At 43.4% G+C, this 15,405-nt stretch overlaps 1 protein-coding gene across 1 annotated transcript in view; it reads right to left on the reverse strand.

The window, feature by feature from the left end:
- LOC139930166 (transcription factor SOX-6-like) overlaps positions 1-13,983 on the reverse strand; it is a 112,597-nt gene extending 98,614 nt beyond the window's left edge. Inside the window, exon 1 of the mRNA XM_078282951.1 lies at positions 13,670-13,983. The gene's annotated coding sequence lies outside the window, so the exon portion shown is untranslated. The remainder of the gene's footprint in view (positions 1-13,669) is intronic.
- Positions 13,984-15,405: the final 1,422 nt, after the last annotated feature.

Genomic DNA, 15,405 nt, shown 5'->3' on the forward strand with positions numbered 1-15,405 from the left:
CTGCTCCGCGAAACACGGAGAAACCAAATGTGAGGGGAGGCTTGTTGAGGTGGAGGAGGTGGTCCTCAGGAGTAAATGTGTTTTAGCTGTTTTATTTCAATCATTTCATATGCCTACAATGCAGAAATCAAATATATCAGTACAGTTTACCTCATCTGCCTGACCCATCACCCATAACTCCCACCCTGGAAAAAAAAACAAAAAAAACACCCCACTCCACTGTAGTTTGTAACACTGTCGTGAGGCGATTTTTTTTAAAGAGCATAAAATTGCATTTTTCAATTTTTAGTAACCTTAAGCATAAAACAAAAGTGCTATTTAGGATCAAGACTGTTCCCTTTCCTCACTTTTTCCGCCTTTTATTAGAAGTGCTTTGTTCTGCCCTGACCATACGGCTGAAATGGAGCGAAGCAGACATTTTCTGGGCTGCTATAGAGGCCTGTGAGTCTAAACAGGTTAGTCAGAGGTGGCGGTGCTTGGAGAGAGTGATGAGTGATTAGATTCATGACTGACAAAAGAGAAGTATTGATCTGCGAGGAGGAATCCACTTAGCTGCCTTTTTCAGTCCCTGCCATTACACGATCCTAATTTTGTGTACCATCTGTACTTGGAGTTGTTTATCAGAATTAATCAGGTAATTTTTAGCCTTTAATTATTCAGGGAAAGTTGACTGAGCACATATGCTCTTTTTTAAGCAACCACAGTCTTCTACTGTTGTCCGCTCTACTGGAGGAACTGGGGGTTAAGTGCATCACTCAAGGAAACCTCAGCAGTAGTTAATTAGATAGTACTTAGTAGATTTAATAACAGTTAATTGGGCAAGAGCTGACTGGCGATGTAGTAGAAGTCAAAAACCTCCCGTTAGACATTATTCCTTTTGAAATTGAGCATATAGTGGCATGCTTCTATGTCACTCTACGATCGCATATCTTTCTCCCTCAACTTGTGTTTGCCTTAGAGCTCCATATTGTATAGTATTGTGTGCATCCTCCTATTTTTTTTGTTTTGTTTAAACTTTTTATTGAGGATTGATAAAAAAAAAAGCAAAGTAAAAGAAAAAATGGCATTGCTGTTATCCAAGACTTTTTCCAATTTTCACAAGGAAAAAAAAAACAGAGGGATACCCAAATGTTCCCCTCATTTGTCCTCCTATTTTTAAGTGGGCCATTTATAGTGGCAATATGTTTTTAATGTGTTTGGATTGGTGTAGAGTTTCCCTTTTTGGTGGCAAAGTTGTCCCGCAGCGTCCAACATAAGTATACAATTTGATGGGTACGGGGTTTACTGAGATAACATGCCATTTGTTTTATTTGTGTTATTTCATATATCTAATAAAAACTACATTTTCTATACTTTATATTTGCAGGGAATCTTCATGGGTAATTTTGATGGGATTTGGCCGTGGTGTAGGCAGATGGCTTGTCATTGGCTGTTTGAAAGAGGGGAAGGAATTAGTCAGTGGTGCACTTCTCTGTGTTGGGTTTGGTTTAGAGTCGCTCTTTTGGGGGGCAAAGTTGTAACCGTACCTTTTTATCGGCAGAGAAGATGTTTTTCGCTCGTATTCGGCTCGCTCCGTTGGTGGTGAAGAAAGAAAAGGCACAGAGGGAGAACACAAAACTCATCGTTGTGTCTCCGTTGGAGGACCAGATGCGCGATGCAGCTTGGTGTTAATGATGACTTAATAATATCTACTTTGTTTATCAAAACTTGATATTGGAGCGTCTATTCTTTTTCTTGTTGTTGTTCTTGCCATTTATGTGTTGCTGTCATCAGCATAACAGTTGAGAATTCGTAGAAATTGCGAAATTGATATATATATTGATATCTTTGGGTCTGATATTTATGCTGTTATATCGGTCAGCTTCACAGACAAAACAGGTGGCGAGCTTCAAACTAGCAGTAAGCTAGTCTTCACTTGTTTCATCCATGTTTGGGTTAGCTTTAATGAGTTGGACAGAAGTTTTTGTTTGTCTTGAAGTTGATACGCACCATTCCATTATCACCATTATTATCTTGTACCTTATCCCCCACCACCCAAAGTCGTGGAGTTGCACAATGACAAAGAGCACATAAAATCAAAGGGAGGCAGGCGGAGGGAACATGTAATCATTTATGGCCGCTACAATAGCTGCTCTCATTCATAAATCTCCCCCACAAAAGGCCGGCGCTTAACTCCCTTTGTATGCACCATGAACAAACAGGCACAGAAACCATTGTCCATTGAAACCTGCACAAATGTGAGGAAAACACACGTGAAATTCACAATGTATGGGTCAAAGTAGTGACACTTAAGGATACACACACACACACACACACACACACACAGAGGGCCCCGCAGCAGCCACAATAGCGTCTTTATGACATAAGCTCCTTTTCACTACAGTGCTTTACAAAAGCAAATGAGATTTTTCCTATAGCAGCCCTCCAGCAATAACAATTGACATCACAGGCCGGCCTACGTATATTTCCCATATTAAAAAGGGAGACACAGTGTAAGCTCCCTGAGAATGAGACGAAACAGCTTGCTGAGGCAGCGATTTTCCCCTCCAGCAGCGGCAGGCGCTCCTACAGGGAACCATCGACTTCAGAGACCATGGCAAGGGGCCACTTTATTTGGTTACACCGGCTGCGAGCCAAGACAAATTAACTACCTTTAACAATACAGCTGTGTGGGTGACCTGGTTAGCTGTTTCTGCCTTCGCATGTAGTCACATCTCAGGCCAAAACGCTAAAACAAAGTTTGCTCCCAAATCGCTTTGGTAACATGAGGTTAGCATTAGCCGTGCAAAAAGCACAACAGGTGGGTCCCATGAAGTGCCTGTAATTCTCTTCAGATGGGGCAATACATGCACACACACACACACACACACCCACTGCTGCTACCGTTACCATTAAGTGCGTCTGTGTGTGTGTATGTGAGTCTGAGTGCTTGCGTATTCTCGTGTGTGAAACTTCCCGGCACAAATGTCAGTGAGCCACGACGCTGCCATCCGTCACATCGTCTAAAGTGTGTTGGATTACGTGGCGGAAACCTGAGGTCTAGCCCAGTCAGCTGGACACCCGAGCCAGCGCCGCTCCCCGCTACACCCCGTCATCCAGAAACACTACGCACTCCACACTTCTGCTAATCCAACATCGTGTACAGTACATAGCATGCCGTATAGAAATAGGCATGGGCCAGGAGCGTGTCAAGAGCGTGTCAGTTAAAGGTTTTGCCTCCAGGTTCCCAGGCGCTGTACGGGCCTGGGAACCTCATGACACAACGAGGAACTGGTCCTGATGTACGTCGCTCACCAAGATGGGCTGATTTCATAGCTGTCCATCAAGTGGCACATTTCTATTCTGAGCGACACAGTCGATACCCGACCTCTCTCATTCTCTCTCTCTCTCTCTCTCTCTCTCTCTCTGTTTGTCTATTTTTCACTGTCAGTCGTTCTGCGTCTATCTCTCGACCGCGGGCCTGAACGCTCACCACCACCTCATAATGACAACAGCTCGATTAAAGACTTCTTTGCGGCCTGGGAAACCATAGCAACGCCCTGCGTCGACAGCTGGCCGGCGACCAATTGGATTTGGGCTTTGGCGCGGTGGGTGGGACCACGTTCCCCTGGCCCTCACTTCTTCACCACAGGGTCGTTTGGGAGGCCTCGCTCCCCGGCCCCGCTGCCACGCCCCATTACTCCAAACCGCTACGAGTGGTGAAGCGAAGCGTGGCCTGCTGGGTTTCGGAGGAGGGAGACGCTTCTATAACGGGGAGGACCAGGGAAGCACCAAAATATAAGAGCAATGTAAACATCAACACATGCCTTTCAGTGTACACAATGTACAGAGAGACTGTCAGCGCGTTCGCCCCAGGCATGTTTGGAGGGGTTTATTCAGACTCTGGAGTGTTTACTCCTTTAGTTCGGTTCATTTTCCAGGTGAGAACAATGCCGTTTGAACACGAGTAGCACCAAATAACCGCACTGAGACGGCTATTGAGGATGAAAACGCGAGGCTCGGTCCACTTTCAAGAGAACTGTGCTGCGGTTCGTTAGGAGTGAGAATGTAATCCAAACCAATTAGAAGAAATGAGCCCAAAATGCGTTCTTAATTAACATGACAGGGACTGGTATCACCTGCAAAATATCTAACCTCATGGGATGACAGGTTACAAAACTGACAAGACTTTTGTTTTCAAGCCTTGTTCGCTTGTAATTGAGCAGTGTGAAACTAAATGAGCCAAATCCAAAATTGCAACCAGGTAAAGTTTTCCATGGTGGTTCAGACCAAAGATATCGAACTATAGTTGTGATCACACCCTCAGCTTGTTTATCAGTGTGTGTGTGTGTGTGTATGTTTGTGTGTGTATGTGTGTGTGTGTGTGCATGCATTTTCTCCTGCTATGTCCATTTCAAAGCACACATGCATGCTGGTGTGTGGTTGTGATTCGTCAGTGTGTGTGTGTGGCGTTTGCCACTTTCAGCAGCTCCATTCAGATGGTCCCAGAGAGGCTCATGGGAACGGCCTCTTCCTCGCCGCAAACATTTCAGCACATTGCTCTTCTTCTTCTCTATCTAAAGACAGACAGACTTACACTGCGACTTAAAAAGAAAACTGTCTAGAAATGCAGTGGGTTGGGGAACAATTTGTTTTTGTCTATTTCAGTAGCAAAGGTAGCAAAAAATAGTCAACAAATTCACTTTTTGTGTCAGGCAGAGCACACTGAAACTGTAACTGCAACATCAACAGAAGACTTAGGTCAAATAGTACTTGCAAATAATTCCGTGTGTTTGTTTTAACCTGCAGAGAGTGCCAGAGGGGTGGGGTTTACTGCATCAGGACGAGAATTTAGTTAGTTTAGCAGTTAGTCATTCACACAAACGATGAGTAAATTTACATTAACTTTCCTGTGATTGTCTTAACTTTTTAGCACTTGTATTCTCCTAAAAAGCAAGCCCCACCCATCCGGTACCTAAGTACGATAGAATCAATACAGAGAAAAATCAATGACAGGAGCTCCATACAGCACCAAAACACTGGTGAATTAGACTCTACTGGTTCTAACTGATGTTTCAAATAATATCCACACGATGACAATCCCAAAACATGCTGATTGGATAAACTCAACATCGCATACCAAACGCTGTATTAAAAAAAATAAATAAAAGTCTTTCTTGAATCAAGGCCGTTGAGCAGCACTGAACAGTTGAGTTGGTGAATAGCACTCGTCCTTCATAAACAGCTATACAATTTCCAAACCATACGCCTTCCCTGAATGCGGCTTCCAGACAAGGACCATGTCACACTCAACAACCCTGAACAACTCTGTGACACAAATACTTGGAGCCCGGGAGGGAGAATACCTCACGGGCGGACCAACAACAACACCTTCTCGCCTTTTGTCATACGTGTCTGGTATTCAATACGGAGCTTCTTCACTTCACTACGAGAAGGAGAGGCTGTATTATTATTATTTTTTTCCCTGTTTGACACAGAAAAATGAAGATGGCTACTGCAAGCTGAACGTCAGTATGAATTGTTTTCTATTTCAGTCTGAGGTGTGTGTTCATATTTTCCGTGCTAGAAGGCCATGTCAGAGAACCGTTATCCGGTATCGATCGTTCCTGCACGTTCATCGATTGATTCTAACTGATTCATACACACCGTCCACACCCAGGATGAATGCATTTACATAAAGACATTACACATAGTTGAATGTCTATCTATCTATTTATATATCTATCTATCTTGGACAGATAATCAGTTGTCATCTCAATCTACGTTTTGATTCTGCAATAGTAATACTTGTTTCTTTAATCTTGGATGCATTTAACATGACACAAAAGTGAAAGAGGGAGAGAGAGAGAGACTGAAAGAAAAAGTGAGAGAGAGTCAGAAGGCGAGGGGGAGGAGGAAGCGGGGAGGAAGGAGGGAGAAAAGCTACTGGACATGCCGACTTGCTCGCATGTGATTTCCCTCCTCTGTAAAATCATCAGGAGCAGCGTAATTGCCAAAGCATCTGCTGCTGCTGCTGCTGCTGCTGCTGCTGGGCAATCCAAGGCCTTCACTGCTGACTGGCAGGTGAGGAGCCACTGGAGCACAAGTGTCAGTCACCTGGCCACCCTCGTCTTGTTAGCGATACCAAAAGTCTGCCATCTGATTGGCCGAACCAAAGCAGCCAACCCGCAACAGCAGTTTGCCCCTGCAATTTATGTCCAGGAATTAGCAGAGAAACAAGAGCGAGGGCCATTTTTTCCAGGGCTCTTTTTTAACGTGAACTTTTGGCTGCGCCTCACAAAGCTTAGACGTCCGTCAAGCGCGATAGAGAAAAACCAGGCTGAATTATGTCTTCTTACAATGAGTCCGTCTCTGAAAAGTGCACCAATAAAGTTACGATGATGGGATTTCCATGACCGAGCAGCGATGAATAATAACTTGTGAGGCTAATCTATTTTGCATGCAACATCAGAGTATCTGAAGAGTTCATTTTCAAAATGCTATATGTCCATTTGGGGGGGGGGGGGGGGGGGGGGGGGGGATAATTACCTGAACTTCATCATTCAATATTGCTGAAATCCAGAGGATCCAGGTGTGAGGGTGTTAACATTTTGTCAACCAAGGACTTAAGTTACCTTTGATTTTGATTTTTACAAAGTACTTTAATTGGTTTAATGCTGTGATATAAACTATTGTGTAAGGGTAGGTGTCAAGTTGTTCAAGTGCTGGGTAAAAAAAAAAAAAAAACCGAATCTGTTGTCTGCTTGGAAGCGGGTCTAATGTTTGACCTTTTCTCCACTTTGGCCTCTGAGATTACTGATCTCTACCTAACTGGGTTCAGTTTCCCAAAGCATCTTAAGGCTAATCTTTATTCCACTGTAAGCTAATGGACGGAGAGGATTTTTATAACATAGTTTTGGAAAAAGGGCCCTAATTTCAATCCATATATTTCCCTCGCCCAGACCATCGTTCCAGTTCACAATGCACAGTTCCAGCAACAGCAGCGGCGAATACAGTAAAGTCGGGACTATGCCGTTGGGGTTAGGATTCCCAAAGCCATTTTAGCACCCATCCTCGTTGTTTCCTAGACTGAAAATGGAGCAAAGAGATTGCCTTGGCATCGGGACGCTTTTTGGGACTTCAGTTTGGGTTCTCTCAGCAGAGTGAGATTGATGTGAAAATGCTTGCTGAGTGCTGGAAGGCTCCGAGGGAGCAGCAAACGAGACACTCCGGTAAAATAAAGCACAGTCATTTTGCCATTGATCATTTTGTTTTTTCTTTCCAACAACTGATTCAAATTGACTGTTGCTTCTTCTCATTTCTATATTGTTGGCATGCATGAACAAACCTGGACCTCGCTTCCCAAAACTACCTTAGCATTAAAGGAAAATTCCACCCTCAGATACTCTTACACTGTTATATATCATCAATTTGTGCATTCAAGCAGTTACTTTGTGATGAAGGGTTGTAATTTACTTTGTGGTGTACTCACTTGGTCTCAACCTGCCTCATCTACTTCTACTTCAGTTAGTGATTTCCTACATTTCCCAGAATGCCGTTCACCAAGCCCCCCCAGAGAAGGGGGTTCTCTGTGCTGGATACATGTAGGTGGAGAAAGCGATAGCGAGTTTTTCCATCAAGTTTTTCCATCAACAAAGTGAGAGAGAAGAGAGACGTTGTGGTGTGCCGTGCCTGGTTGTTCAAAAAAGTCAAAGAGGGTTTCATATTTCACGTTACTGATGACAGTAGCGTGATTTTATAAAGATACAAACTATGGCTGCATTGCATTCTGGTCTATTGAGGCTAATGTCGGTGGAGAAATTGGTCTCTCTGCCTCTTCTAGGATGGATTTCTCCCTGTATGATTTTTGAATGTCGGTGAAAAATGGCGGCTCTAGAAAGAAGCCCTTTCTCTTTAATTCTGAAGGACTGACACAAAAAACCTGACATTTACCGGTGATGTCTTAAATAGTTGAAAAAATTCTGTTATTAAACTCTGTTGTAGCTTCTGGAAATATCTGGATGTGATGTCATGTTGTCTACGTTTGGCCACAAAATCGGCCCAGAAATGTAAGATGCATCACCAGTAACTGCTTTAACAGAGTTCAAGTGTTTTAAGGTGGATTTATCTTATAAAATCATGACAGCTATTGAACGTCTGCGGGACAGAGATATTCTTATTCCTGTGATGCTTTTTGGAAGGCCAGCCTGTTTTTGTTTTTTTGTTTTTTTTTCATTTAGGTGGAGATGTTTTGCTCTTCCAGGGCAGGAGGCCAGGTTTGGGACTGCGTTAGCGCGGCGACAGTCATTTGTCAAATCGTCTTGAGTAAACCATACATTTATAAACCTCGCTCAAGCCTTCACAGGTACATAATGGCCAATGTTAATGTTCACGTCAGCAGAAGATAGCGCGACACTCACGCATAAAGAAACAAGAGTTGGAGAGAGAGAGAGAGAAAGAGAGAGAGAGAGAGAAAAGAGAGATGAGGAAGGGCATGAACTTGAGCTGCTAAGCAAAGGCCTCCATGCATTAGGTGCCGAACAATCCGAGCTGCTGCGAACGCGACGAGGACACATTATGGTGTTGAACAAAGATGTTGGGCAAATATGTAAAGACTGAACGGTGTGTGCGACGAAGAAGAGGGTGTGGGGGGGGGGGGGGGGGGGGGGGGTGTTGGGAGAGGGGGGGGTGTTGGGAGAGGGGGGGGTGGGGGGGGTGCTGTTGTCATTAGGAGCTGGTGTGTCAGGTAAGCTCCCATTCTGAGCTTTGTAATTGGATGGTGGGGAGCAGGTGCTGCAGAATCGACCGCAGAAAGGAAAGGTTACCCCGACCATTGAAAAGAGTAGAGGGAGGAGAATGAAGACGGCGCCTCACTATTCTCCGCTCCGGCAAAATGAGGAAGCTGTTTCCAAGGTTATGTGGTGGTGGAGAGCAGAGGAGGCATCACACACACACACACACACACACACACACACACACACACAGGAAGAACTTGTATACATGCAGGCAGGTATAGCCCACCTAGCTTACATACACATACAGCATTACATAGGCACACACAAAGGAACCCACACATATCACACACACACACACACACACGGACGAATGCATACATATTACACACACACACGCACTTTAAATACATGCAGTCATACACACGTCAAACACACATGTACGATCATCTCAGAATCATCACAAAAACACAAAACATAAATGATACGAAGGCATTTGTCCGTAAGAAACACACACACACACACACACACACACACATAAATACACACACACACACCTCAGCTTGCATTGCGGTGGAGAAACTTACAGGCATCTGCCAGCATGCTTCAAGTGCTCATTCTCCCGGGCCTCAACCTTTCTTTTTCGGCAGCAACACTGCAATTTGGGTGTGCCGTTGGGCCAGAGATAAGTATAGGCTGGCTAATATGCACTTAGGACCCAGGGAGAAATACTTAGGGCTAAATGTTTAATTTGTGTTTGTACAACACATGTCCAATTTGGGGGCTGGTGTCTTCTTCAAAGAGCCCGACAACAAATAATTAGGACTCTCCGCATCGGCCACAGGCTTAAAATGGTGGGGCGACGTTTTTTTTTCCGATGAAGGTGAATGACATCTTCAGAAAAGCATCATGTGGAAACACTTAGCTCTGCAACACCATGGTCAGATGGAAGATAAACATGTAGCTCAATAGACAGTTTAAACAACAAAAAACAATATTTCAAAGCTGATTATGCTATCTGAAATTGAAATTGAATACACTTTCCTCTCTGCTTTTCAGCGCGTCTCATACTCTGGGTGTTGTCATGATGTCTGATTAATGACAAACTCAACTCCTGCCTGATGATGTGTTATAACAAAGGTTACAGGCTTAACATTCAAAGTGCTGAACCCCCCCCCCCCCCCCCCCCCTCTCTCTCTCTCTCTCTCTCTTCTTCTTCTCCTCCTCCTCTGTTCATTCTCTCTTCATCTAACTCTCTCTTTCTCTCAGCTGTCAAATGCCTTCATCTTTAACTCTTTCCAACTGCTTCCACTGCCACAGTCCCTCCGCACCACACTGAAGGAAAAGGCTTCTCAACGTCCAAGAAATTTTGTCGCATCTTAAAATAATTTGTGAGCATCAGCTAGATTTCTAAATACAAGAATTACACCGTGTGGTCGGCCCTGCATTACATTAAAACCAGTGCACACATTTTCAAGGCATACAATTGGGGTCAAAGAAAAACAAATTTGGGGGGGGGGGGTTTTGCAATAGATTTTTTTTTTTTCAAATAGTAGAATTTAGTATAATCCCTACATGTTTTCTGTGTTGTGATTGTTTAAAAAAAAAAAAAAAAAAAAAAAAAAAAAAAAAAAAAAAAGGAGGTAAACCTGTGTTGATGCTGGAAATAAGGGGCTTGAAATTCTAAGCTCAGGCTGTTTCAACTTAGAAAGATATTGCAAAACACATACACACACACACACATACACACACACACACAAGATGAGAGCGAGAGATAGAGACACACGTTTTATCAGATAATTGCATTAGCCTGTATCAAACTAGTCATTACAGCAGAAGAAATCATTATCTATAACAAGCGCAAAAAAACAACCCCTTTCATTTTAGTTGGTTAATCGGTAAAATAAAAACACAAAATATAGCCTAAGTTCTTTCACCAAGAGAATTTAACTATTTCACATTGTAAATTATTCTAATTAATCATCTGTTACAGGGAGTGGTAAATACAATTTTATTGCACACTTGACGAACTAGATGAGAGGCATTTTACGCACGGTTTATTGTGATTTCGTCTTGCTGACAGAATCTACCGGACGCGCAGTGATCGGCCGCCGTCTGAAGGCTCGCGAGCCTGTTGTCAGCGCGGATCCAGACAGAAGAGAAAAGCTGCAGGTCTCCCTCAGACAGCGCAAGAGAGCTCAGCCATGCAGGCCGGGACAATGTGCTGAATTGGCAGCCTATATATAAGTCTGCCATTTGGACACTCTAATGCCACTTTACCTTATGAGGGAACTTCAACCCGCAGCACCTGCTCAAAACAAAATGCCATAGGAGATCAACTTCAGCGACCCCCCCGTCGGATTGTTTTTCAGACAGACACTCTCACTTACAAGGGGCGGGGGGGGGGGGTGTTGCTCTATAAATTGTCCTGCCAGGCTCCAAACAATTAAACAACTTGTTGGAAAAGGTGATTTATTGTATTGGCCGGTGTAGGCGGGTCAAAACTGGCAACTGGAGGTCTATCAAAACTGGAGGTCTGTCAAAACTGGAGGTCTATCAAAACTGGCATTAATAAGTCGGAATAGCCTTTAGGAGTGTGATTTGATGAGTAAACAACTGATTCTGGGAAATTGAGCGCTTGCGCAAACCACACAAATCAACCCAAACATAAGAAGTTCCTGAGATCAAACGGCTTTAGAAATCAGTGTATCAATTATCAATTAGCATTGCCACAATCCACTGCGTTTCCTCTTTAGTGGTTTTTAAACTTGGCCATTTTTGCCATGCGTGCATGTGAGTTCTCTTTCCAAAAGCTCCTTATCTGCGGCCGAGCAGCGCCTTATCTGCGAAGTGTATGTGGCTCTAAATGTGGGAAACACCCTGAAGCGACTCTATCAACCTTTTGCAGATTCGTGTTGTGCGCCTTGTCCTCCTGTCCCCCCTGTCATGTGAAGTGATCATCCTCGCCGTGACCCCCCCCCCCGACCAAACTTTCACACAGGAGAGCCAACTCTTGTGCGGGGAAACGTCCGAGTTAGAGACGCTTCACTGTGGAGAGACACCGTCTCTGCCTGGCTCGGTTTACGCACTCTCCCGACCGGGGAATTAAATTCACATCGATTAAACAAGCACTATAACCTACTCTGTCAGGCTTCATTTACACACTAAACGACAGATGGAATTGCCAGTTTTATATCACCCAGACCCTAAAGACGCATGGTGCAAACTCTAAAGGAAAACGGTGTTTATCACAACAGCAACAATTACAACAGCAACAGAAGGACAATTATGCCTTTATAGGCGATCGCACTGATAATCATTCCAGGAGAAAAAAAAAAAAAACTTACGGACTAAATTTCTCAACTCTCTCGCCGTGCTGGGGCCACTGTCCTGTTTTCCCCGGTATTGTCTCCCAATGGATCCGTGTTAGGGCTCCGAGTCTATTTTAATTTATGACTCACGCATTCTTCTAGGGTCAGTCGCCGTGACCTCCGGGGGGGAAAGTTAACTTGGGCTCTAAAGACGCGCCCCCCCTCTCCTCTATAGTCTATTTGACTCTATCCTATAGGGCTAAATCCGCTGTTTCCAGTTGATATGGGGAAAACGCACGGCTCGACAGATTTCATTGTGGGTTGAATGTGCGTCTGTGGAGGTGAAGCGGAGCCGGGGACGCGCACGGAGGCCCCAGCCTCTCTAACAGGCTGCGGGGCAGGAGCGGAGCGCACGACGGTCACGATTAAGGACAGAAGGCTACCGCTGTGTGGCCGAGCAGGAAACTACTGAAAGCGTCAGTCCCACACAGAGACCCCATCACAGACGAAATAGAGTTAGGGTTGTGGTTCTGTAGCCTATGGGATGACTCTCTGATTTGTTGAAATAAAATAAAAAGTGATGAATCCAAATTTAAAGTCCAGTGTGGTTCTTTAATTCTGCTGATCTGGAACATTTCAGGTATTGTTAAAAGGTTCTGTAATTGACCTTTCTTAATGGGTCTTTAAAATGATTCTGCTATGGTACAAGCCTAAAGAACCATTTTCTGGTAATATAGAACTGTCAAACCCTTTTTGTTAAGAGTGCATAAGAGCGATGTAGTGGAGGGTAAACCTATTTAAGCTCAAGTTTAGCCTCATTCTTATCAGCAGAATAGAGTTTACGCACTTTTGAAATACACCTTAATAACGTAAATCCTGAGTTAAGTGGTGTCAAACTGACAAATTATATGAGGAGAGAGTCTTAAGGGGAAAAAGCATAAATACACTTTTCTGAAAGGACACGCTTTTGTTCATATTGGCGGTTGTTTGCCTGTGATGATCACAGATTGAAGGTCATGTTTGCCCAAATTTTGATTTACCACTCCATCACTGGGTCTGAGCTGAGCTACCGTGGGTGACAGCGGAACTGGATCGCAACTTTTTGCAAAGTTCTAACAAATATCTCGCTTAGTTTGAAGCTGAAGTCTCAACATCATGGTTTTAGTGCGCTTATCACAAGTTACAGCGGATAACACTCCTAAAGAAAAATCACAACAATATCTCTTATAAGTGGGAGTTAAAGTGTCTGTGGAACTCTATAGCGAGTTTATAGTAGCCTAACTTTACTATGTTTTAAGGTAATTTTTTTTATTTCCTATGTCATCATAATATTTCTGTAATATTCCTGTAGGATGTTTTAGTTCAGGTTTTGCTGTAATACCTGTATTTGTACATTTCTACAATTTATTCTAATATTACTTGTTCTTTTTCGTATAATATCCATAGTTTTGACAGATAATAATCCCACGCCCCACTTGCAAGTTTTATGATACTGATGCAGCCTGGATGTGGTGACACTTCTCTTACTGCTGTTTATTGTACAGAAGAGATAAGTGCGCACCGACATTCAAAACAACGAGCCCGGAGCACGCGCCGTGTGACAGCCCCGGTCCCCGGTCCCCGGTGATGGCACAGGAGTTTTCTTACCTGGATCCACTTTGTCGGCACTTCGCTGCGCGTAACTTGCAAACTTGTAGATTGTTCAGGGCGATAATAAGAGTTTCGGCGTTGAAACAAAACAATAAAAAAAACAAGAGAAGTCAGTCGAAGAAGCCTTGAAATCCCGTGCGTAAAGTCACCATCGCTGGAGCGCGTCAAGGACTTGGGTAACTCCTCTGTTTGCCCTCCGCCGAGGAAAGAAAAAAAAAACACTTGAACGTGAAGATTTTAATGTTGTCGATGCTAATAATGAGCCCGAGGAACGGCCGTTCAAATGGGTTTTTTAAGTATTTTAAGTTATTTCCCGTCCGGCACTATGTGTAGGTGAAGTGAGAGTGCGGGGTAGTGTGGGGTAAAGAGGCAGAGGCAGGATAACCCCTCCCCTCTCTCTCTCTCTCTCTCTCTCTCTCTCTCTCTCTCTCTCTCTCTCTCACTCACTCTCTCTCCCTCTCTCGCTCTCTAACTATTTATCTCTCTCCGTGTCTGACTGTGTTTCTCCCACTTTCTTTCTCTTTCTATCTGTTGTATTGTTCTTCGAAAAGTTTTTTTTAAAATTATTATTAGAATTCTCTTTCTTTTCTCTTTATGTATTTCTCTCCCCTCTCTCTTTCTGACTCTCTCCCTCTCTCTGTGTGTGTGTGTGTGTGTGTGTGTGTGTGTGTGTGTGTGTGTGTGAGTGTGCGTATGTGTGTGTGTGTGTGTGTGTGTGTGTGTGTGTGTGTGCCCTGCTCACCTGCCCTTGGCCACCAGCTGGAGTAACAGCTGTATGATATTGAAAAAAAAAATCGTTTTACAAACATTTTCATTCCTCATAAATCCCACAAAGCTGAAAATCTACATAGAAAAATAACGGTGTAGGTCGATGCTGGTTTCTACTGATAAAATTAGGGGGGGTCGTGGGGAGTTTCATAAATATATTAAACTGTAAAAATAGGTTTCGCTATGAGATTAATTATAGGCATGGAGGTAATTTCTCATCACCGGTCGTTTATCTTGAAATTACATATTTTTACAGTCAAAATGGGAACATAAATCTATAACAAATATTCACTTCACAGCCTGTATTAAGCCAAGTAATCTGACACAAATAAAAACAAAAAAGAACAAGAACAAATTTATCAAAACAAATTTCATTTTTCGAAAATAGTGAGTTTGCTCTCATAGTAGGCTAATGAAGTATATTGTGGAGCCTGGAAGGAAGATTTGTCCTTCAGTTTATTCAAGAAAACAGAGTCTTTCATAGAGAATTCACATATTTACATACAGGAATATGTCTAGGTTATTTAACAGTTAGATTTAGGTTATTTAGGATTTCAGCTTCCAGGCCCAAACGCTAAGACTTTTCGTTTAATAACTTGAAGATCTCATATTTGGGCATATAGTTGCAGAAATTGTTCCTAAACTTTTAGCTGAACCGTCCTGTCAGACCCGTGAGCGCCTCCGGCTCCTCGTCCATTAGACCTGCTCTAACGCCACCTTTTGGCCATTTTAATGCACGTCAGCCATCCGAGGCTCCAGTTCATACTGGATGCTCATGACTGAATCGTCCTCAGAATGACGGATTGTTTAAATAGGTATTAAAATAATTTAATTCGATGGGAATGGAGACAGATACCCAAGTGTTTTCCTTCATGTTCCAAACCTCGAGGGTATCAGGCTATTGAATTATCCTCCATTTGTACTTTCAATTGGAATATATCTTCAATACCTATCAACCTGCTACT

Source organism: Centroberyx gerrardi, chromosome 4 (genome assembly GCF_048128805.1).
Source record: "Centroberyx gerrardi isolate f3 chromosome 4, fCenGer3.hap1.cur.20231027, whole genome shotgun sequence".
Lineage (NCBI taxonomy): Eukaryota > Metazoa > Chordata > Actinopteri > Beryciformes > Berycidae > Centroberyx > Centroberyx gerrardi.